We start from the raw sequence: 23,421 nt of genomic DNA on the forward strand, positions 1-23,421 counted from the left end.
CTGTTTCTTCTGTTACTCAATCATCTGAGGGATTTATAAGGAAGGGAGGAACAAGTGCTTTAAATAAGGTCAGACTAGTCATCTGTAGAGGGATTGTCCATCTAAGGTTGCTTATAGGGAAAATAAGACTACTTTTTATGCTTTATCCACTTTTATACCAAAGGGGGCTACTTTTGCTTCTGGCTTCGACAATGGTCAGAAACATCGGCGTCCCTCAATGTTGTTACTGGTACACTTAAACTCTTTTCCTGTGATGTATATTGTCTACTTGATCCTAGGTTTACTCTCTTTGATGTGACCCTTTATATGGATATTCATTTTGGTTTTAATCCTAAGTGCATTCTAGATCCTTTTTCTATGTCTACCCAGGTGGGTGACTCTATTATGGCTAGAAAGGTTTATAGGGGTTGTGTGATATTGGTCCATGGTAGAGATATCTTGGTGGACCTAATAGAGTTTGACATGTTAGACTTTGATATAATTTTAGGAATGGATTAGTTGCATTCGTGCTATGCTTATCTCAATTTTTGGACCCAAAGTGTCAATTTCCATTTCCCAAGAAAGTCGATAATCAAATGGGTAGGTAGTTCCATAGTGCCTAAGGAAACGTTCATCTCATATCTTAGAGCCCAAAATATGGTTTCCAAAGGGTGCCTCTATCACTTAGTGCATATTAAGGATTCTTGAATCAGAGGTCCTTCTTTGTAGACTATCTCTACTGTATGTGAATTTTCTGATAGGTAAATTGATTTTGGGATTGATTTTCTTCTGGTCACTCGCCCTATTTCTATCCTTCCTTATAGGATGGCTCTAACTGAGTTGAAGGAACTCAAGGAGTAGTTGAAAGATCATTTCTAGCAAAAGGATCATAGTGGATCCATAGAAGGTTGTGGAGATTAAGAAGTGGCCTAGACATATGACTCCATCGGACACTTGGAGATTCTTGGGTTTGGATGGCTACTACATAAGGTTTGTCAAGATTTTCTCTTCTATTATAGCCCCATAGACTAGGTTGACTCAAAAGAAGGTGAAATTCTCATGGCCTGATGCTTGTAAGGGTAGTTTCGAGAAGCTGAGGATAAGTTGTCTTTGGCTCTGATCTTGACTCTACCTGAAGGCACTGATCATTTTATTTTCTATTATGATGCATCTCAGGTGGGATTGGGTTATGTGCTGATGTAGTATGGCAAGATGGTTTCTTATTCTTCTAGATAGTTAAAAGTTCATAAGAGGAATTACCTGACTCATGATTTGAAATTGCTAGCTTCTGAATTTGCATTGAAGATCTGGCGGCATTATTTTTATGGGGTCCATGTTGATATTTATTCTAACCAAAAGAGCTGGGAATTCATGTTCACCAAAAAATAATTTAAGCCAAGGCAAAAGAGATGGCTTGAGTTGCTCAAGTACTATGACATAAGTATTCACTATCATCTAGGTAAAGCTAATGTGGTTGTTGATGCTCTTAACAAGTTGTCCATGGGAAGTTTGTCCTATATGGATGAGGAGAATAATAATTTGGTGAAGGATATTCACCGTTTTGCTAATCTCAAAGTTTGTCTCTCAGATTCTGAGGATGGTGGTGTGATTGTTAAGAGGTGGCATAGTTATCTCTTGATGCTGAAGTAAAGGAGAAGCTAGTATTGTATCCTACTATGGTGCAAATCAAGAATGATGTATATAGGCAGAAAGTGATGGTTTTTGAAATTGGTAGTGATGGTATCTTGAGGTACCAAGACAGATTATGTGTTCTCAGCATTGATAGGTTATAAGGAAAAATTTTGGCCGAAACTCATAAGTCATGTTATGTTATTCATCCCGGTTTGATGAAATGTATCAGAATCTTAATGAGATCTATTGGTGGAATAATATAAAGCATGATATGGAAAATAATATGGCCAAATGCATGGTGTGCCAGCAAGTAAAAGTTGAATAGTTGAGGTCTGGTGGGTTATCTGAAGAGATTGAACTAGTGGTATGGAAATAGGAGATAATTAATATGGATTTTGTTACCGATCTTCTGCAGTCTTGCCATAAATTTGACTCGATTTGGGTTATCGTTGATAGGATACTAATTCTTCTCACTTCTTGCCAGTAAAGACCAATTTCTCTTCTGAGGATTATGCCAAGTTGTTCATTGCGGAGATCATGAAGTAGCATGGTACTCTAGTTTCCATCATATCTGATTAGGGTAATTAGTTCTTATCTCACTTTTGGAGGTCGTTCCAGCGAGGTTTAGGGACTAAGGTGATCCTTAGTACTACTTTCCACCCGCAGATGGATGGCTAAGCAAAAAGGATAATTCAGGTCCTAGAAGATATGCTTCAATCTTATGTGCTGGATTTTTTTTGTAGTTGGGTTGACCACCTGCCTCTCATAGAATTTTCTTGCTACAATGTTATCACTTAAACATTGGTATGGCTCCGTTTGAGGTCTTATATGGTAGGAGGTGTATATATCTCATTGGGTGGTTTAAGGTTGTAAAAATAAGTTTTTTGGTCCTGATTTGGTTCACCAAGCCATGGAGAAGGTAAAGGTGATTTAGGATAGATATAAGGCCACCTAAAGTCGCCAAAAGTCCTACATAGATGTGAGGTGAAGGGAGTTAGAGTTTTTTGTTGGTGATTGGGTGTTCTTAAAGGTGTCTCCCATGAAGAGAGTGATGGAACTTGGTAAGAAAGAGAAGCTCAGTCCCTGTTATGTCAGTCCATACTTGGTCTTGTAGAGGGTTGGTAATGTTTCATATGAATTGGAGTTTCCTTCTAGTTTGAGCTCCATTCATCTGGTGTTTAATGCTTTAATGTTAAGGAAGTGCATAGGTGATCCTTTAATGGTGGTTCCTTTGGAAGAGGTGGGGGTTTTAGAATCCTTGTCTTATGATGAAGTCTTGGTTTAGATTTTTGATTGGCAAATTCATTGATTGCGGACCAAGGATGTGGCTTTGGTAAATACTCTTTAGAGGAACCAAAAGGTGGAGAAAGGTATGTGGGAAGCTGAAAAGTACATGAAGTCCAAGTATCTTTTCTTGTTTCCCATTTTGAATAATCATGCATAAGATATATATATTTCTTAACATCTTTGTTTGTTGACTTTGTTAAAGGAAAGAGTGATTTCCTTGGAAATTGTTTTTTGTCTTTGTAAAAGGTATGAGTAGTTGTATGTGGAGTCAAATTATTCTAATAAATGCCTTGTCCTGTCATTTGAGAAAGAATGATCCTAAGGGGGGGAGTATGTAATGCCCTGAGTTTTTGGTCCTTGAGAATTTTCCAAGTTCTCAACTTTTTACCCTGGCAATGACTCACCTAACAAGTTTTAGGGTGTCTTAACTGGTCAGGTGACCTTAGTCATAAGGTCTTCAGTGAGTGGTGTCTGAGTTTTTGTCTTGGGTGTAGCTTAAAGTTACGAGTCGTAAAGACTCATGACGAGTCGTTGGATGCATATCATAGGATGACTAGTGTTTACCCAATTGGGTTTTGTGTTGACTACGACTGGACCCTATAAGTCGTAGGATCCCATTACGAGTGGTACCAGTGAGTCATAGGGTCAACAGTATATGGGGTACCTAGACACTATCTTGGTCCTGACTCGAGGTAATGAGTCATAAGTAATGGCTACGAGTCATTGGTTGACTAGTAGTTAATGACGATATTTTTTTGACTTTTAAGTTAAGGGGATTTTGGACATTTCCCCTCTTACCAAATTAAAATCCATATCTTATAACCCCTTTATAGTGTCATTAGCACTCAGAAAAACAAATCAAATAACTTTTCAAACACTCTAAAAGGCTCTCTAAATTCCCTTAAGCAAGCCAAGCTAGGGTTTTATCAAGTACGTCATCTAAGGGCCCAGGGGTCAATTTCTCTCCAAATTTCTTAGGGTTTAAGGCATGTTACTCTTCCCTTGTAGTTTATTTCTTAAAGGAATGTGTTTAAAATATTATTCGTGATATGTTCATGTTAGTTTTGAAACAAGGGCTGAGGGTTTTTGAATGTTGATAAATTGAACAATGTTTCTCATGGTTTGTATATGATTTTCATGCTTTAATTATGGTTTTGAACATGTGGGTGCATAGGTACAGTGAATGAAATAGGGAATTGTGATTTTCTCAAACTTATGGTTATAACCCCAACCCCATAATATGAAACTGGTTTTTAATTTTAAGAAATATGGGAATTTGTAAAATTTAACTAGCCTTGAACAATTGCATGATATAAAGAGGTATTTGAAACCCAATGGCCTGATTTTATGAACAAAGGAAGTCATTTTTCCCCCATCTTATATAAATGAACAAAGGGAGTTGTTTTCCCCTAGTTAATGGAAATTGTTTTGGCATGATGTTATTACCGTGCAAGTTTAGTTGGTATGATGATATTAACAATGTATGTCTTAAAGTGGAATATGGTTCAATGAATAGGAATGTATGATACTTATGTTAATAGGTCTCTAATAAGGGTTATGTAGCTGAATCGTAAAAGTAGAGGTCTGAGCGACCAATAGTGGAAACCATATTTGCTGATGCAGGGGTAAAAGTGACAAGGGAGGTTTGAGTCCCACTACTTATTATTTCATAATTAGGGAGGTTCGAGTCCCTCGTAGATAATTACATGATAGGTTGCTTATTTCACCTTAGTATATGATTGGGAGGTTCGAGTCCCCTATGCATATATATGAGGTTATTCTCAAATTCGTGTGGTACACACACTAGGGCTCGACCAGAGGGTGAGAGCTGGGGCCCATATAGCCCATGGGTACATGTTATGACGGTTGAGATACAAAATCCAAGTTAAAGTTTTAAGTCCATGTTAAGCCTTGTTCCCTATACCTGCATGTGAAGTATATATCTATATGCATTGGCTTTGAATGATTTTGAACTATTTATCATGTCATTATGTCATCCTTATTTCAAAGTTGCATACTAGAATTTACCCCGCTAACTGTCTTTCGATGTTGTATCCCCATGCGATCAAAGAATTAGCCGTACTTCTACTCCTCCTGCTTAGTGATAAGGATTTGGGATCACCTCATGAGTTGATATTAAAGTGGTGAGCTTCCATAATTTGGAAGTTTATATTTTATGTTTTGGTCTCTGATGTCTCAGGTTGTTTAAACTTGTTTTGGCTATATGGGAGGCATGTCCCGACACTTTTTTGATATTCAGTTTTGACTCTTTATTTAGCAGTCTTTGTTTGGACTATTGTGGCTATTGGGCGGTGTCAGTTGGTTGTTTGGCCTATCATTAGTCGTGGTTATGGACTTAGTTTGAATTTCCTTAAGATTATTGCATGCTATTTTGTTATATATTCGGAAATCATCCTACATTGGGGTATGTTGTGTTTGATTTGGTTAGGTGCAGGGGGTGATCTGTGGTTTATAAGGGACTTGAGATACTCGTAACGGCCAAGCCCTAGTTTGGGTCGTGACAACTTTCCACAGGCCCTTCACCCCTTTCCACGTCAAAGTGAAGAATTTGAACTACTTCTTCCCTCTCTTCTTCATCTTCGCATGTGACTCACTCGACTCTTAGTGTGACTTGGACAAGGAAGTGTTAGCTTGCTCCAACTTAGATATGGTAGCCGCTTGCCTCTTTTAATCTTCAAGGAGATTATCATAATCCCTATAAGGGACATAGGAGGTAGGACCGACAGAAAACTCACCTGGTCTTGTAGGTAATCTGGAAACCAACTCCCATACCATTTGCATCTCATTTGTCAACTTCTCAAATAGAACCACTGACGATGGTCTACAAGTGTCAAATTTATACTGAACCAACTTATCCATATAAATTATTCTAATTTTGATTTTAAAAGTTGCACCTTCCCTGCACATTTTCAAGGGGTATATCAATGTCTTTGGTGCTATCCAAGTGTCCAACGGATACTTCTCAATGCCAGCCTATTTGTACAGCTCGGTGATCAGGGATGGAAACATCAGCATAGGCCTAGCTTAGGACTTTTATGCCCTGATCTCTGAGATAACAAATAGACCAACATTCAAAGGAATTTTGTCTAAAATACATGAAACTATCTAAGCTCACATCACCGAGATGTTTGTCCGATTCTTGCATAGAGAGACACAACTGTAAATGATCGTCAACCAAATCCTCGTCTCCACCATGAACTCATTCAATGTAATACCAAATTTTGTGGTCTCCCATGCTACATCTTTACCCAGGCCCAACTGCAAGACCAACTAACTACTCAGAGCACAATCCTTAGCAATGAAAATTGATCGAGGCATCCAGCAATCCATACACCCTATTGATCTCCTCAGATCTAAAATGGAATACCTTCGCCTTATCCTCATTATTGGGTTAGACAATTTTATGGATTTTATATTTTTGTTAAACTTACTTACCCATTGTTGATTAGCATGGCATGGGTTCGTGCAAAACATACCTATTCTGTTGCCTCCAACCTCTAAAAAATATGCAAGAGGTGTTTAGGAACTCGCTCCAAGGATATCCCTCTCTTAGGGAATACTTTCCTTCTTGCTAAGTCCTCGTAGTATGTATCTTGGTAGACGAGAGAGAGAAATTGGTTCTGGTCAAAATCCACTTCAACCTTCACTTCATCAATGTTTGGTATGCCATTTCTAGATTTTGGTTAAACGTCTAAAAACAATACACACATGAACTTTCAATATTATAATGTTAAAACAATGCCATGTGACTGAGAAAAGCTAAAGAAATGGTGGGAGGATCTAATTTGTGCTCAAACATCACTTTTTAGGAATTTAGGAAAACGTGCAGACAGGCCGCAGATGCTGCGATTGCGATTTGAGATTGTGATTGCAATACATGAAGTTTACATGAAGACAAGACTTAGACGTTACGATCACAACCTGAGACCTCAATTGCAATAACTTAGAGTTATCTATAGACGGGTCTCAAGTGTCTCATTCGCAATTTGAGTCCGCAATCATGATACTTGTGTACCCATCGTCCTCAAAATTTTCCAACCCTAATTTTGCATTATCTTTACCAATTGTGTAATAGATGATTTATAAATCAAAGAATATGAACCACCACTCATAATTACCCAGCAATTCCCTCAAAATCACAGAAAAACTCTCAAAGATTTTTTTTGGGCAAATTGTCAAACACTTGGTGTGTAATTCAAACTCTCGCTTCCTTGAATCTAATTAGGTACTCAATACTTCCCCAATCATGTACACACCAAGATAAAGATAAAACACACCAGATAAATCAACTTCAAGCACAAAAAAAAATTAAGATACAATCCAAATTTTAGGCTTTAAACATGAAACTAAGGAGTAATTTCAATAATTAAAAAAAAGATTATGAGTAATACCTGATCTTTGAGTGCAAATGCAGATGATGAACACTTTGAAAACCATTTTAAGATTGATAAAAATTAATGAATTACGGAATTTAAAGGGGAGAAGAGAATGGAACCATTATTGAGGTAGTTCAATTTTATTTATAAGTGATAGCACCACAATTGCAAAAGAGCATCACAATCGTGACTTTACTATCATGATCATATTCCTCCTTTGGAGATCGCAATAATTGAGGTCTCCTGAGCTGCCAAATTGTAATTGCGATTTATGTGTCGTGATCGTGATAACTTAGGCCTCTCAAGAGCCGCTTGGAAATAGCTTAATTCCCCTATTTATTACCTAGTGCATCTCCAAACTCAATCCCAATCCACTTTTTGACTCCAAATTTGTTCAAATCACTTTTAAAATTTTAAGAATTTTTGTATTAGTCAAAATGAAAATCCTAAGTTATTCTAACAATCTGAAACTCAAATGATACATGCAAAATTCGTGAAAATGATGGATTGCCTCTCATTTATTACTTTATTTAACATTGTGGAACGACGTCCCTTAATCATCATTTCGGCGTTTTAAATTAAAGCAACGTAACAGTAGTCTCTTTAAGTTCACCCCTGTGGTAATACTTCAATACTTTACCACTCACCATGAACTTTTTTTCTCATAATCCTCCAACTTAATTTTTTCATTTTAATATACATTTGAGACCATGAATTGGCCTAATAACTTAAAATTTTCTGCAGAATATTTTGACCTTTAGTTTAGAAGGAACACATTATCACTCAAATGAGACTTTAGGTTCAATTTCTTAACGTCATACTGCCTCTTCAGTTTGGGTTTTCTTGAAACAATGTATGGGAATGATGCATTTCACATCCACCACAGGCCACCCAATAGCACAAATAAACATTTTCAACGTAGACTTTGAAGCTTTCTTTTGTCGAGACGCTAGATCATCCATAATAACAATTGGCAAGGTGCTACTCTAACAAGGATTTCTATCATAAGAGCCAAGAATCGTCATTAAATTAACCATCTCATCATTTTCTTCAATCACCTCAAATCCCAAGTTTCGTAGTGCACCCACCAAGGGGTGATCCACAAGATTCTCCTTTATGGTTTTAGTCACCTTATCATCAGCATTATTGATCACTGAAACCACTTGCAAATCTATAGGTTGCTTCATCGACATACACACATTGAAGGAGACCTCTTCATTATTAACTCGAAATTTCATTTCTCCATAGTCAATATCAACTAAGGCCATTCCCATATATAAGAATGGCCTACCAAGAATTATTGGGACCTCGTGATCAATTTCACAATTAAGAAAAACAAAGTCAGCTGGAAAGATAAACCGGTCAACTTTCACTAAAACATCATACAACATATAAATAGGCTTTTTGATTAAATGATTGGCCATTAAAATCCTCATAGACGTTGGTGTGGGGATAACCAAACCTAAATTTCTTAAAAATAAAAGTAGTATCAAATTAATTCTTGCCCCAAGATCATATAATATTTTCCTAAACTTTTGTACCCCAATAGTGCAAGGAATACTGCATGCATCCGGGTCTTTCTTCTTTACCACTATTGTGCTAGACATTATGGCACTATAAGTATGGGTTAAGCATCCATGATTTATTTATTTTTAACCAAGTCCTTCATGAATTTAGCATAATTGGACACTCTTGTAAAGATTTTAACAATGGAATATTCACCGATAAGTTGCTAATTTAGCAAAAAATTTCTTTAACTTGGTATCATATTCCTTCTTCATGAGTCGTTGTATTAATGAGGGAGGAATCTTGATTAAAGACAAAGGAACAACTGGGGTTTTATCCAATTTTGTATCATTACCATCAATTGCTTTAGGAGCTTCCTCTTTTTCAACCCTTCTTTCACTTACCTTCAGCTTTTCAAGAATTTTCTCATTGGCCTTTGGAACTGCATTCTTTGTATTTTCTACCCGTTTTTACTTTTCATTAGCCAGTTCATCACTTCTCCTTTCATTGGGGTCTTCATTAATGTTAACAACATTATTACCAAAAGTTTGACCACTCCTAGTGACAATGGTTATGACATAGCATCATTTTTAGGATTAGTAACTGTGTCACTAGGCAATCCACCCTTGGTCTTGCATTGAGCTGGGTCAAGATTTGGCCTGCTTGAGTTTCAATTTGCTTGATAAAGGCTGAATGAGATATCACTATTTGATTGAGTTTTGAGAAGTCACTTTTCAGCTCTCATCATCTTATCGGTTCCCTCAACACATATCAAAATATGAGCAAGGGCATCTTCAGTTTTGAACTTTTCTGGGTCAATAGAGCTTGACTATTTACCCTTGGCCCTACCATGTTGAGGTACATAATTATCATAGTCTCTATCCTTATCTCTCTAATCCGGTCTCTATTACGATCTTTATCACACGAATATTTATCATGATCCCTTTTCTTTAAACCTTGATTCCCACTTTACCTTTGAAGGTGGGGTTGGAACCCCCCAATTGGTTCAACAAGAATAAAATTTATTCATCAAGAGACTCTAATTCCTCATAATTATAACCCTTAATACTCCTAGAAGCAACGACATTGAACGCCTTTGAAGGAGCTCCCATTATATGCTTGGTGAGAAGATCAAGTTGAGTCATCACTTTATCCATGTTCTCATATTTTTCCTCATCTTTTTTTTGTTCTTGGCTTACAAATGATATAGAGGGATCCGTCACGACTACCTCAGTATTCCCTGTGTTCCAGCCTCTACTTTGCTTGGTCACTTGACCTAACAAAACCACCACAACACCATAAGATATTTTTACAAAAGAACCATCGATTGTAATATCAACTATCTTCTTATTCAATTGATCTAATGCCCTATAGAAAATTTGAAAAAGCATTTTATATGGAACCTCATGATTTGGGAATTGCATTATCTTATGATTGAACCATTTCCAAACTTCATATGATGGCTCGCCATTAAGGTGGAAAAAGTTAGTGATCTCATTCCTTAGTTGCAACATTCGAGAAGGAAGAAAGTACCTATCCAAGAATGTTTCCATAGGCTCAACCCATGAAGTGTTGCACCTCACAGGCAAAGACTAAAACTATAAGACTGCTTCTTTCATCAAAGAGAATGGGAAAAGATGCAATCGAATTGATTATTTATAAATGTGGGCTATGTCAAATGGAGAGCACACATCAATGAAATTCTTCCAGTGTAGATTAGCATCCTTATGTGCTTACCCTCAAAATAACCCTTTTATTTGAAGAAATGAAGCATCATTCTAGTAATATGACACACTCCATTTCCTTTCATCAATGAAATAAAAATAGTACTAGCTCAGCCCTTATGCCTAAGATGATCCTCATTCTCAAGATTCCCATTAAAAGTGTAAACATTACTACTGTGATGGCTCATGTTATCGTCTATGCTATTATATACTATAAATCACCCACAAACAATTATTTTCATTTTAATGAGTATTAAATTATTGTTCTTGATTGAAAAATGTTCACAAATTAATTCAATTTTATTGAAATGGGAACATAAGAATTGTCAAAAACAACAAATAACGTAAACTAAAACACTGCGGCAAACCCAAGGTAACTAACAATGCTATAATAGTGAAAACTATGCTTCATGCAATGTCGCCATTTTTTATAATGCTCTAATTACACTCTTGAATTGATGTAATTGATTATTGTTAAGTAATAACCCAAATTAGGTTTGGATTGAATCCATAAGGTGTGAAAACATAAAATTCAAAATCCAAGTGTTGATAGATAACTAAAAGTTAAATCATAATATGAATAAAACCACCATAAATGTAAAATAGGGGGTTTAATTTGAATGTTTTTATAATGACAATTTCCTTGATTTTAGGACACTACTTTGCTATTGAAAGTTCTAAGAGTGCAATCAAGTTGAGAGACCTTGGGATTATTCAATTCTAGGTGTAAGTTCATGCATGGATAATAATTCATCCAAGTTTATCTAGGAGTAATAGGTATACTAGGTTAAAAGGCATTGATGTCAATTTTTTAATTACAACACTAAATTTACTCAAATGGGTTCTTTTGAACACCTCATTAGTATACTAAATTTTACTAGTCTAATATCTCAATTAACATCCTTATGTCTAAGAGATGTCATTAAATAAATTACTTCAAGTTATTGATTTTATTTACTCCTCAACCATATCCCATCTTTCAAGGATGAGAAAGGTTTAAAGGTAATTGAGGTTTACAACCCCTAATTCTTAGTTCAAACATGGAATAAATGCAAAACCCATAACAAATAGTGAATTATGAAGATAAATGCACTAATCACAACCTATTCAAGCATAACTCCTAGATTTAGATTTAGCTACTCATAGAGATAGAGAAGAAAGATATACAAAAATTAGCATTAAATTGATCCATGAAGAATAAAGGAAAGGTATCTCCAAGATTTTTATCATGATAAATCTCCAATAAGATAATTAAATCCTCACTTGGAAAGCACTCAAAGGAAGTTGCTCACTCAAAAATAGTGTAATAATGTATTCTAAGCTTCCTAAACTGAAATTAAATACTGGAAATATTAGGGATTGAGCAATTTATGTAATGTGATCGAGCCTTATGAAATTCCATCATTACCCTTAGGAATGTGCTCGGCAGTCATGATCATTGTTATTTTTATTGTGATCTCGACTTTTGTTGTTGTTTGGACTTTTGTGATTGTAGTGCATCTTTTTGTGATCGCAGCACCTTCGTTTATCAAGATGAGTCAGAATAGTAATATATCTTCTCGCGATCGCGACATCTTCTCTTGTCTCAATCAATCGATATCATGACTCCACATATTATGATATCCAAATCTGAAGGCCATTTCTGAGACATATCTTTAGCCTTTGTCCTACTCAGCTCACTTTTTCTCTTTTCCAACTTTCACTTTGCTCCCTCTTTGCCAAATTTCCCTAAAAATATCCATAAAGACCAGAAATTAGTGTATTTCATTAGAAAATTAGTCTCCTATCTTCAATTTAATCACAAAACTTTACAAAAAATGAGATATAAATAAGTGGCAAAATTACCACTCATCAATTGGTCCCGAGCTCACTACCTTGCAGGTGTTATCAAATCAACTAAACCAACATATGATGCATAAAAATTGTGAACCAACTCAATATTATAAGATTCAAAAGGATCTTCAATCCAACCAACCCCTTGTATAATGCCTCAATCTCTTGTATCCCTACCAAGTCAACTGTGTAAATATGGAGTTCCTCAGCAATGTCCCATCTAAACCCACCCTTCTCAGTCAGCTCATCATTCTTATCATGTATGTCCTTCATATCTTGAACACACAACATCCTATTTTTTTGGCCTAAAATCATCCTAGATATATATATGGAATCATGTATCTCAGCAGTCGATGCAGATGCAACAGTAGTATCACCCTTACCCTCAACAAACTTGGAGGACTCTTCTCCTTCTTTAGACTAAGAAGCATCTATATTTCTCTCACCACTACCTAGCTTGGTTAATTCCACTCTTTTCTCAGACTAGTGAGAGGTAGTATCATCCTTTTTATTACTAAACTCAGATAATTTCTCTCTCTTTCAGACTGGGGAGAGGTAGGTATTTGTGTAATAGGAGCCAGTGGAATTCATGGTTGAGGTTGTGGTGCAAGTTATGGTATAGGTTATAGTACAACCTTAACTGCAACTTCCTTCTATTTCTATCTCCATTTATGGAGAGGTACTAGTGGGGCATCATCAATCGAATCCTCTTTGGTAGAGCCATTTTTCTCATGGGACTCATCTTGGAGTCTAGACTGTGGGTCCTGGGCTCTATCCATCTTTTTGGGGGTGGTATTACATTTTTTTTATGTCCATTTTGGTGGCATAGTACCTGTGTAGACAAGAGCTAGTATTCAAAACACATAAATGGGTAATCACTTAGGAAGTATTATGAATTATAGGTTTGAGTCACGAATCCAATCTACAAGTCATAGACTGGGTTCACGACTCGTGGACTATAGGTTATAGTACATAAGTCTAGTCTACAAGCCATAGACTGGGTTCACAAGTAGTGACCCTAACTTATGAAAATCAGAAACAATAATTTGAGGTATGGATTCTTAGTTCTAAGTCCCACGAGTCTAGTCCGTGAGTCATGACTCCAGTTCATAAATCGTTGATTGGACAAGTGGGTTCAAACCAAGCCTTAACACACTTGCACAATATTTTATACAATTCTAATTTATAAAATTTTCACCTACTTAGTTCATGTTTGATTAAGCCACCTCAACTACATATATACCCTATCAATTTAGAAACACCAAATCATCAATTTAACCTTACATAGGGTAATAAAGAAGTAATTCAAAATACTCATAAAGTGAATGAAACATACATGGCACGAATGAGAATTTTTGATAGGAAACAAGTTGGTTTCTCACTTGAAACTTCTCACAAATGGTGAAATCTTGCTTAGTATGTTAGGATTGATCACTTTTAGAGAGTAATAGGGTTTATATTTTGAATGGAAAAGGAGGGAAATAAATAGAGTGGTAGAGTTTTGGTTTAATTTTGATTTTTTTAATTGATTTTGGTATAAAAACCATCGGGTATAGGTTTTAGTTAATGGGAAAAGGGTTGAATTTTGTTTTTGGGTAAGTTAACATGGGAATTTTATTTTGAAATAAAATATCAATTAAAAAAAATCACCTGGACCCACGAGATTTGACTTGTGGCTCATATACAAAGTTCATGACATGTGGGTTGAATTCATAGGTCATATTTTTAGACTTAAGGGTCTCTGATTCTAACAGGTTCAAGCTATGGGTCATAGACCAGGTCTACGACTCATGGGTTGCACTCATAAATAATGTCTTTCAACCTAATTTCATTTTTAATTTCCACAAGTTAGGTCTATGGGTATTAGGTATCATTCATGACCCATGGACTCAACCTGTGGGACATGTTCTGAGCACAAGAATTCAGTTCTACTTTTCATGAGTCAAGTCTACAGTTCGTAGACGTAAGTCACCACCCGTAGATTCTCCTTATAAGTAAACTTACCTGGAATTTTATAATTTTTCATGTTTTGCTTATGTCAACAATTCCTGCATACTTTTAACCCTTAGAAAAATAAAACAAAGTGAACACTAAACCCTTGGGTTGCCTCTCAAAATGCGCTTGATTTAACATTGTGGCACAACATAGAAATGTTGGGTACTTAGATTTCACCAATGAGCCCATGAGTTTTCTCCAATAAAGTGCTTGATTTAATGTCACAGCACAACCCAACTCCCTTGACTTCTTATAATTCATCAAGGCTTAAATTCGTATAAAACTTTATCTCTTCAGTGTGTCCCAAATGTTGTGTAACACAATATCCTTCCACCTCTAATATGGCATCTCCATTTAGTTGTATCTCTATTGCACCATGTGGAAATTACTTACCACAATGAAAGGTCCAAACTGTCTAGACTTCAATATGCCAGGAAACAAGCAAAGCCTTAAATTATATAGAAAAACCAAATCTTGGAATTCTCTCTCCTTAATATTTTTGTCATGGTACAATTTCATATTTTCCTTTTACAAGGATGAAATTTTATTGGCATAGATCTGGAACTCATCCATCTTATTCATCTTCTCTAGTTATAAGTGTGCTGCATCACTCAACTCAAAATATAACTTTCTAGTGCCCATAGTGCCTTATGCTTAAGTTTGACTGGCTTGTGGAATGCTTTGCCATATTGATGTGCCATGGTTTCATGGAACTTTTGATGCTTAAAATTAGAAAATTATGTAAGTACTTAGGTCATTTTGTTAGATGTGATATGGTTTTAAGCTTATTTTGCAAGAAAATAAGTTCTGGAGCGAAAGACTAAAAAATAGATAATGGAAAAAAAAATTGACTACTTACCGACCTATTTACTAGTCATAAATGGTACCAACACACATTGTTAGTGGGTTCTTAAGTAGTAGAAAAAATTTTGAAGACGGGATTTACAAAAGACTACTTACTGATCCACTTACCAGCCATAAGTGGTACCTACACCCATCATAGGTGGGGTCATAAGAAGAGAAAAAAATATTTTAAAGTTTGGAGCTCCCACTGAAACCTATGAACCCACCTAGGGTCCGTAGGTAGTACCAACAACCCATAAGTGGGTTCATAGATAGGTGACAACATAATTTTCCTACTTTGTTTTGGATTGAATTTTTAGGGTTTTTGATGTAACTATAAACACCCATTGATATTTCATTATTTTGTTACACACTCTTTATACTTACAATATTATATTGATTTTGAGATACATTTTTGATCTTGGAATCGTTGTTTTTGGTTTTTATGGTTTGAGATTAATTTGAGATTCTAGATTTCATTCTAAATTTATTGTAAGATAATTCATATGCATTCTTTCATAAATTCAATGGGTGTTCTTGTAAACGTGAGTAGCTAAGCCTTATAACTTGGGTTGTGGGAATAATAATGGGATTACAAAGTAGAGAAAGTACAAAGTCTTCCTTGATTGATGTTCTTACATGTATTATGATTTTCTAAAGAAGATCACAAAGTAATTTGAGACCAAAAAAGAGATAGTTAATCTGGAATCTAGGACAAAATGTTAGTAATGTGACACTTTGAGACTTAAAGAAGATGAGTGAAATTTACCAAGGGTGTTCAAAAGGTGATACATAAATTGTTAGATTATGCATGCAAGACATCGAGATAGTTTGATGAGAATAATAAGTATGTGGACTTAGGAAGTTTAGGGGAACACATTCCTAGTATTTATCTCATACAGATCTCAACCTAAAGTGATTAAGATTTGTTACTACAATTACTATTATCAATAAATCCCCCTATTTACTTTCTGCACTTTCTGGAATCTTTAGCAAGTTTATGACAAAGATTCATCTTTTTCTCTATGAGTTTGACCCCGACCTTTGTTGGGTTCTTTATTTGATAGCAGCCCAATTATACTTTCTTGGAGGTGTAATTTTTGGAGACATCAAATTTTGGATCTATTTTAAGGAAATATGGTTGTGGAGTGATTGATTTATTTTTTTAAAGTTGTTAATTTTTGGTTTTTGGCTATTTTTAGGGTATACGTGGTGTATGACCAAGGTGAGTCTTAGTATAGCTTTCCACCCATAGTCAAATGGGCAAGCAGAAAGGACTATTCAAATATTAGAGTACATGTTTCTTGCTTGTGTGATTGATATGGTGGTAGTTGGGTTGAGAATCTACCTCTAGAAGAGTATGCTTACAATAGTAGTTACCATTCTAGCATTAGGATCGCCTAGTGTGATGCCTTATATGGTAAGAGGTGTAGATCTCTAATTGGATGGTTTAAAATGGGTGAGGAGGAGATGTTTGGCTTAGATTTGGTTCACTAAGACATGGAAAAGGTGAAGGTGATTCAGAATAGATTTAAAGATGCCCAGAGTCGCCAAAAGTCCTATGCAGATGAGAGACAAAGAGAGTTAGAGTTTGAGTTTAGGGATAGGGTATTCCTGATGGTGTCTCCCATGAAGGGAGTGGTGCACTTTTGTATGAAAGGAAAACTCAATCCCCGGTATGTTGGTCCATATTATTTTGGTGAAGGGTTGGTAATGTTGCATATGAGTTAGAGTTGCCTTCTAGTTTGAGCTCCATTAATCCAGTGCCCCATGTTTCTATGTTGAGGAAGTGTATGAGTGATCCATCTCAAATTGTACCTATCAAGGATATTGGTATTTCAGATTTTCTTTCTTATAAGGTCCTGATTGAGATGTTGGATCGGTAGGTTTGCCGGTGGCAGACCAAAGATGTAGTTTCAGACAAAGTTCTCTGAAGGAACCACAAGGTTGAACAAGCTACACGAGAAGCGTAAGATGACATGAAGTCCAAGTATCCATTCCTATTTTCTACTCTAGGAATTCGTGCAGAAAGTATATTTTCTTTATCATACTTTTGTTTTTAAACTTTGTTAAAGGAAAGATTGATTCCTTGTATCTTTGTCTTCTAACTTATTTAAAGGTTAGAGCTGAGTTGGTGGGGTGTAAATCATTATAGTCATTCCTTGTCCCATCATCGGGGACGAATGATCCAAGTGGAGTAGAATTGAAACACCTGGGTTTTTATCCTTTAAAAAATTCCATGAGTTTAAGATTCTGGAGATCATACGACTTATGGGTACTTGTTACATGATATGGTATAGTTTAGGGTACTCACCTATTATGATAATCAATATGGTCTAGGGAGCATTAAGTCAAAGGTATGAAAGGACATCATAAGACTCATATAGAGGTGGAATGAGTTAGCTGAGCCAGTCGTATGTTTCTAAATGTGTCTAGCATAGAGGATTTTGCCTAGGGTATAGGTTATGGGTACTTGTCGTATATTTTGGTATGAGTTGGTCATTGGAGTCATATGTTGGACAGTGTTGAAGCACAACATTCTGTCTAGGGTACGAGTGGTGTGTACCACTCGTATGATTGTGTATGAGTTAGGGGCATTCGTACTCTCCTACATGCATTTTTCTACTTTTAAGATAAGGGTATTATGGATATTTTCCCTCTTGACCAACTTAGAAAACACATCTTATAACTTCCTTAGGGCATCATTATCTATCAAAAACATATCAAATAGACTCTTAAACACTCCCAAATTCTCATGTTCAAGAACACTTAGGGTTTTCATCAAGTATATCAATTATGGATTTCAAGGGTGATTTCTCTACATCTTCTTTGGTATGTAAGGCATGTTTCTCCTCTCTCATTGTTAGTTCAAACTAAAACCATGTTTTTCATGGATGTTTTTCAGGGTATTATTGTTGTATGTTTTAGGTTTTGAAATATATGTGGGGTTTTGGTTACTAATGGTTATATAATGTTTTCCCATGTTCTATCTATGGTTTTTCATGTTATAATATTGGTTTAGACATGTGGTTGCATGGGAATGGTAAATTGATTAGTAGTTTTGGTTTTGGAAACTATATTCCCTCAAAATTTTTATTCTAATGCCTATGAAAATGGTTTTGTCTCATAGTTTGACTTTAATTGAAAACCTTGCATTGCATAGTATGGTAATGTAACCCAAATTGGTTTGAATGGTTTGGTAAAGCCTTGGTAGCCATGGTACTGGTTTAATTGGAAATCATGTGGGGTACATGGGAATCCCCTTAGTGTACCTTGCATTGCATAATATGGTAATGTAATCAAAATTAGATTAAATGGTTTGGTAAGGACTTGGTAGCCATGGTATTGGTTTAATTGGAAATCATGAGGGCTATATGGGAATCCCTAAGTGTTGGCTAATGACATTGCTTGCAAGCTATAGTCGGTATGATGATACAACTACATAATACCTTGGTAATTAACACATGGAATTGGTAGTTTAGTTGTATGATAATTGTTTTAATTGGGCAATAATAGTGGATTGTGATAGCTTACTGTGAAGGTGCGAGTCCAAAGGATGGACACTGGAAACTTATGTTTGCCGACATAAGGGTTAATCATGGTGACCTTATACTTGTGGGGTAGATGGGAATCTCCTAAGTTATACTTTTATATATATATATCATGGAGGGTGAAGGGTACACGAGAATCCTCATCCCCTGTTATAGCTCCAGTTCGTGCGGCAACACGCACTAGGGCCCATTCAGGGGGTAACACTAGACCCCTAAATCTTGTGGGTGGATTATGACGGTAAAGCTACACAAACCCAGGTTAAAGGTTTTAAATGCATGATAAACTCGGCTCTCTTTCCTGGCATAGATTTTATATATATATATATATATATATATATGGATGTGATTGCATATGATTATTCACTTTGTTTCAAATGTTAGCATTATTTTATCCTTATCCTGAGTGCATGCTAGAGTTCACCTGCTAACCCATCGTCGGGCACTGTATCCTTACACGATGCAGGAACTGGCCATACTACTCCTCCTGCTCAGTGATTGGATTTAGGGATAACTTGTGTCGGATTAAAATGGTGAGTTTCCATGCTCCGAAAGGATCCATTTCATTTTATGGACTTCTCTACATACTTTTGTTATTCCTTAGACTTTGGTTTATCCTATGGTCAGGGACATGTCTTGATCGAGTATTGTTTAAAATTTGGATAGAGGCTTTGTTGGACTACTTTGGGTTTCTATGGGCAATGTCGAGAATAGTGTTTTCCTTGGCATCGGTATTGGTATTGGGGCTGACATCGGTTTACTGTATTTGATTTATGATTGTTCCATTTTGTTATGTTATTTATATTCAGAATTCATCCGACATTGGGTGTAGGGTGGTTAAGGTTGGGTATTTGGGGTGGTCTGCGATCTCGGTTGGGCTTGAGGCACCTAACATGACTAGGCGTTGGTTCGGGTCATGTTAGCATAGGTGTCATAGAAAGCTCATGTTTGTGAAAAATATTCCCTTTCCTCTGGCATTAGTCACAAGACCTAGCATAATCATATGCATCCTTATAAATAGTAGGCCAATAAAAACCACATTGCATAATTTTGTGTATAATGCGTGTACCCCCATGACGACCCCCAATTGAGGAAGAATGACATGCCACCAGAATAATCATCATTTAAACCTTAGGAATACGTCTCCTAATAATACAACCATCACACACCTAAAACAAGTACAACACATCCCAAAAGAACTTCCTAACCTCATGTATAAATATTTTGCACTGTTGAAATGACATATCTTCTGGGATGCATTTTGCGCCCAAGTGCATATGCAAATGTACGTTGTCTACCAAAGTAATACAGTGTCCTTTTGAAAATCTAAGTATCGATCCCACAGGGACTAGTGTTAAGCAACTATTAAATTCCAATTCAACTATTATGATTAAATCGTAACTACAAGGTGTTTGAAAGTCATAACTAATAGTAAATTAAATAATGTGTTACTTTAAAGTTTTTTGGTCAATCAATGGGGGTAAACCCAGGGGTAAACCCAGGGTTAAGCCACCACGAACAATCATACTATGCTTTAGAACTTTGTTGATTAGGTTAATTATCTTGGTTGTTGGTCCAAAAAAAGGCGTTGATATTGCGACTATGGTCTTTCGAATCTCTAATCACTTGTTTAACTTAGCCCCACAACTACATTGTAGAGCGGGATGCGAGTACTAAGTTACATGCATTCATATTTCATCCCATTATTTAACCAAATAGGGCACTTAGGTTTATTCCTATCCTAAATGTAAATCATAACTTCAAGCAATTGAAAGATTACGATCCTATTCTATTTATCCCATGTTTTACCTTATCATTAATCCTTCTGGGTTCATAATATAGTTAAGCATGTATTATAAGGGTAGATACTCCTTAAAATAGAGATAAAAAGGATTAATAAAACAATTAACAATGATAACCAGCCAAAATCAAATCAATTCATAACAATAATACTCTAGTTCTTGGCCTTAACACTGGAAAAGGTTGTTTAGCCGATCATGGACATTACTGTAATCACAATGAATGAATACATGTAATGGAAGAAAAAACATAATTTAAGTGTTATCCATCCTTACTTCATGTCCCAAGGTCGTCTAGTGTGTTTATACAAGTGTTTAAGTGTTCTATTTATAGTTGGAACACAATTGCCGAATTGACATAACCTCGGTGCCATGCCCCTATCATGGTGCTTAGGGGTCGTGGAATGATAATATATCATATTCCTACTGTAATTTTACATTCCAAAATATTTACAAGGGCGTTCCATGCCAATCTCGTGCCATCTAGGCTGCCTGGCACACCAAGGACTTCAAAACACCCAACTTTGCACAATGTTTGTGACATGCTTTTTTCCTTATAATCCAAGCTTTGTAGTGTTGTGTCCACTTGATTTAAAGCTTTTAAAGAAACTATATATCATAATTATCCAATAAAAAAAATTCCTATGACATAAAAAACCACTCATTAGAGATCAAAACAACATAAATGCAAGACGATTAACTAGTAAAGAGCATAGCTCAAGCTAAGAGTACTAGTTTTGTCCTTTGATTCTTAACTTAGTGTTTTGACTCCAAATTCATTATGAACACACCTTAAATACTATAAATACATAAATTGACACTTATATACAATACTAAATCATTAAGAAAAATAGAAATCCTCAAAACAAGACTAATCAAGTCCGGATGACAACACTGAGGTGCATAAATCCACCTCAGATCACCACCCCATAGTTAAAGCCTTGCTCATCCTCGAACAACTCTTTAATCTAAGCATCATAATACGATAAGACTACACACTTCTAAAACAAGAAATACGTTCAAGCTAGTACAATGATGACTACAAAAAAATCAAGTTTCACATACCAACATGTCTTGTACAATTGAGAACTCAAGAATACTACATCAAAACATCCTAACCTTAAGAGTTGACTCATCATGTTGGTAAACTTGTGCATATTGCTCATTCATATAGATCATACAATTAATGTAAATATCATCAGATATATGTCCTCACCACAGGAGAGATACCCATATCCACTCACATAAATGCAGCTTTATCACACATAGGGTTCAAGAATCAAATTATGTTCATTCTCACAAAGAATTCACAGGTTACACATGATGAACTATAGGCTTTCCCTTAGTGTAGTAATCTACTAATATTAGAATATTAAGGCTTAGGATCAAATATGTCTTTAAGGGTTTTAATGTGTTCTAAGAGGCGGGTAGGAATATTTTTTTCCAAGAATAATGACTATCTTCCATAAGCGCTTTAATACTTTACACATACATTAAGATCAATCTCTGAACAACTAATTTTTTACCACTTTTATCTACACACTCTTTTTTGTTTTGCCCCATCTTATTAAGCCAGACAGATATAATGTGTAGGGAGGATTATTCATCAACTAAGGATCAACTTTAGCATAATTTTTCTCTATGTTTATTACACAACTCACAACCACACTACACATCAATTTTATAACACCAATAGATACTTTTTGGGGCCTCACTTTCACCTATTTTATTCTTATTTTAACACTCCTTCACTTCATTAATTTCAACTAAAGCGCTTAGGAGATTTGGCTTAAATTACGATCAACTAAAAGGGGAAATAAGATACATATACAGCTTCCAACAAAATATGCTAAAGGCTCAACAAGGCTAACTAGGACTATGCACAAGGGTAGGTAAAAGAGATATTAAATATGGCTATCGGTTAAATGCCTACATCATCTCCTAAACCCACAGTCTTTATTTTGCTTTGTACATACACTAGGCAAATTCTAGACATCATGTGCAATAAAGAATATACAAATAAACTCACACACATATGGTATATGATCAACTCAAGTAGGATCATATTGTATTGTCAACCAAAGAATATCATGAATTAAACATTAAGACAACAACATACAAGAGTCATAAACTAGAGCCTAGGAGTCTCAAAAATAGTAATTCACGGACAACATGCTTTTGCACACAAACCCACTTGCATCATACAATCATACATAGCACCAATCAAAAAATCTCAATTACTCCTAACACCAAAATTTAAAATTTCCTCCTATAAAGGATACTAGTTTCAAAGGGGTCTCCGTGGAAAAGAATCGAAGAAAAACAACCACGAGGTGGGTCAAGTGTGCACCTACTAAATAAAACCCACAAAATAAAATCTAAAAAGAAAAATCTTTTTTAATTCTTCAAATTTTTCAATTTAACCCAAAACAAACTAAGAAAGCAACTAAAACTAAGACCTTACAACATCACTTTACTCGAAACCATGGGAATTTCCCACCCGATTCTTAAAACATACTTTGTCCCAAAATTAAACTTAAAAGTACAGATAAAAATACTCCTTGAGACCTCTAGTCCTAGCTAGCAGCATCTTTAAACATCAAGAGGGTCCAGGGACCCTACACTAAGTCTCTATCATGCTTCTTAGTTCGGGTCTCCAGTACTCAGACTTCCCATCAACCTATGACTCAACAAAAAAAATATGTAAAGTAAAAACTAAGAAATACAAAAACTAAAACCTACTTTAACTTGGGATGCCTCCTAAGCAACGCCTGCTTTAGTGTCACGGCAAGACACAACATCCCTAGTTAGCTAAATTCTTTCATCCTTTTCCTCTGTAATGACCCAATTTATGAGTCATGATGGCACCTACCAATTT

General features: G+C 35.7%; 1 non-coding gene across 1 annotated transcript; it reads left to right on the top strand.

Annotated features, from left to right (window-relative positions):
* Nucleotides 1-10,202: 10,202 nt before the first annotated feature.
* LOC124887512 lies at nt 10,203-10,308 on the top strand. The gene has a single exon (XR_007045283.1). It is a non-coding gene; the product is annotated as a small nucleolar RNA R71 (small nucleolar RNA).
* The last annotated feature ends 13,113 nt before the right edge of the window (nt 10,309-23,421 follow it).

This window comes from Capsicum annuum, chromosome 9 (assembly GCF_002878395.1).
Source record: "Capsicum annuum cultivar UCD-10X-F1 chromosome 9, UCD10Xv1.1, whole genome shotgun sequence".
In the NCBI taxonomy this organism is placed as follows: domain Eukaryota; kingdom Viridiplantae; phylum Streptophyta; class Magnoliopsida; order Solanales; family Solanaceae; genus Capsicum; species Capsicum annuum.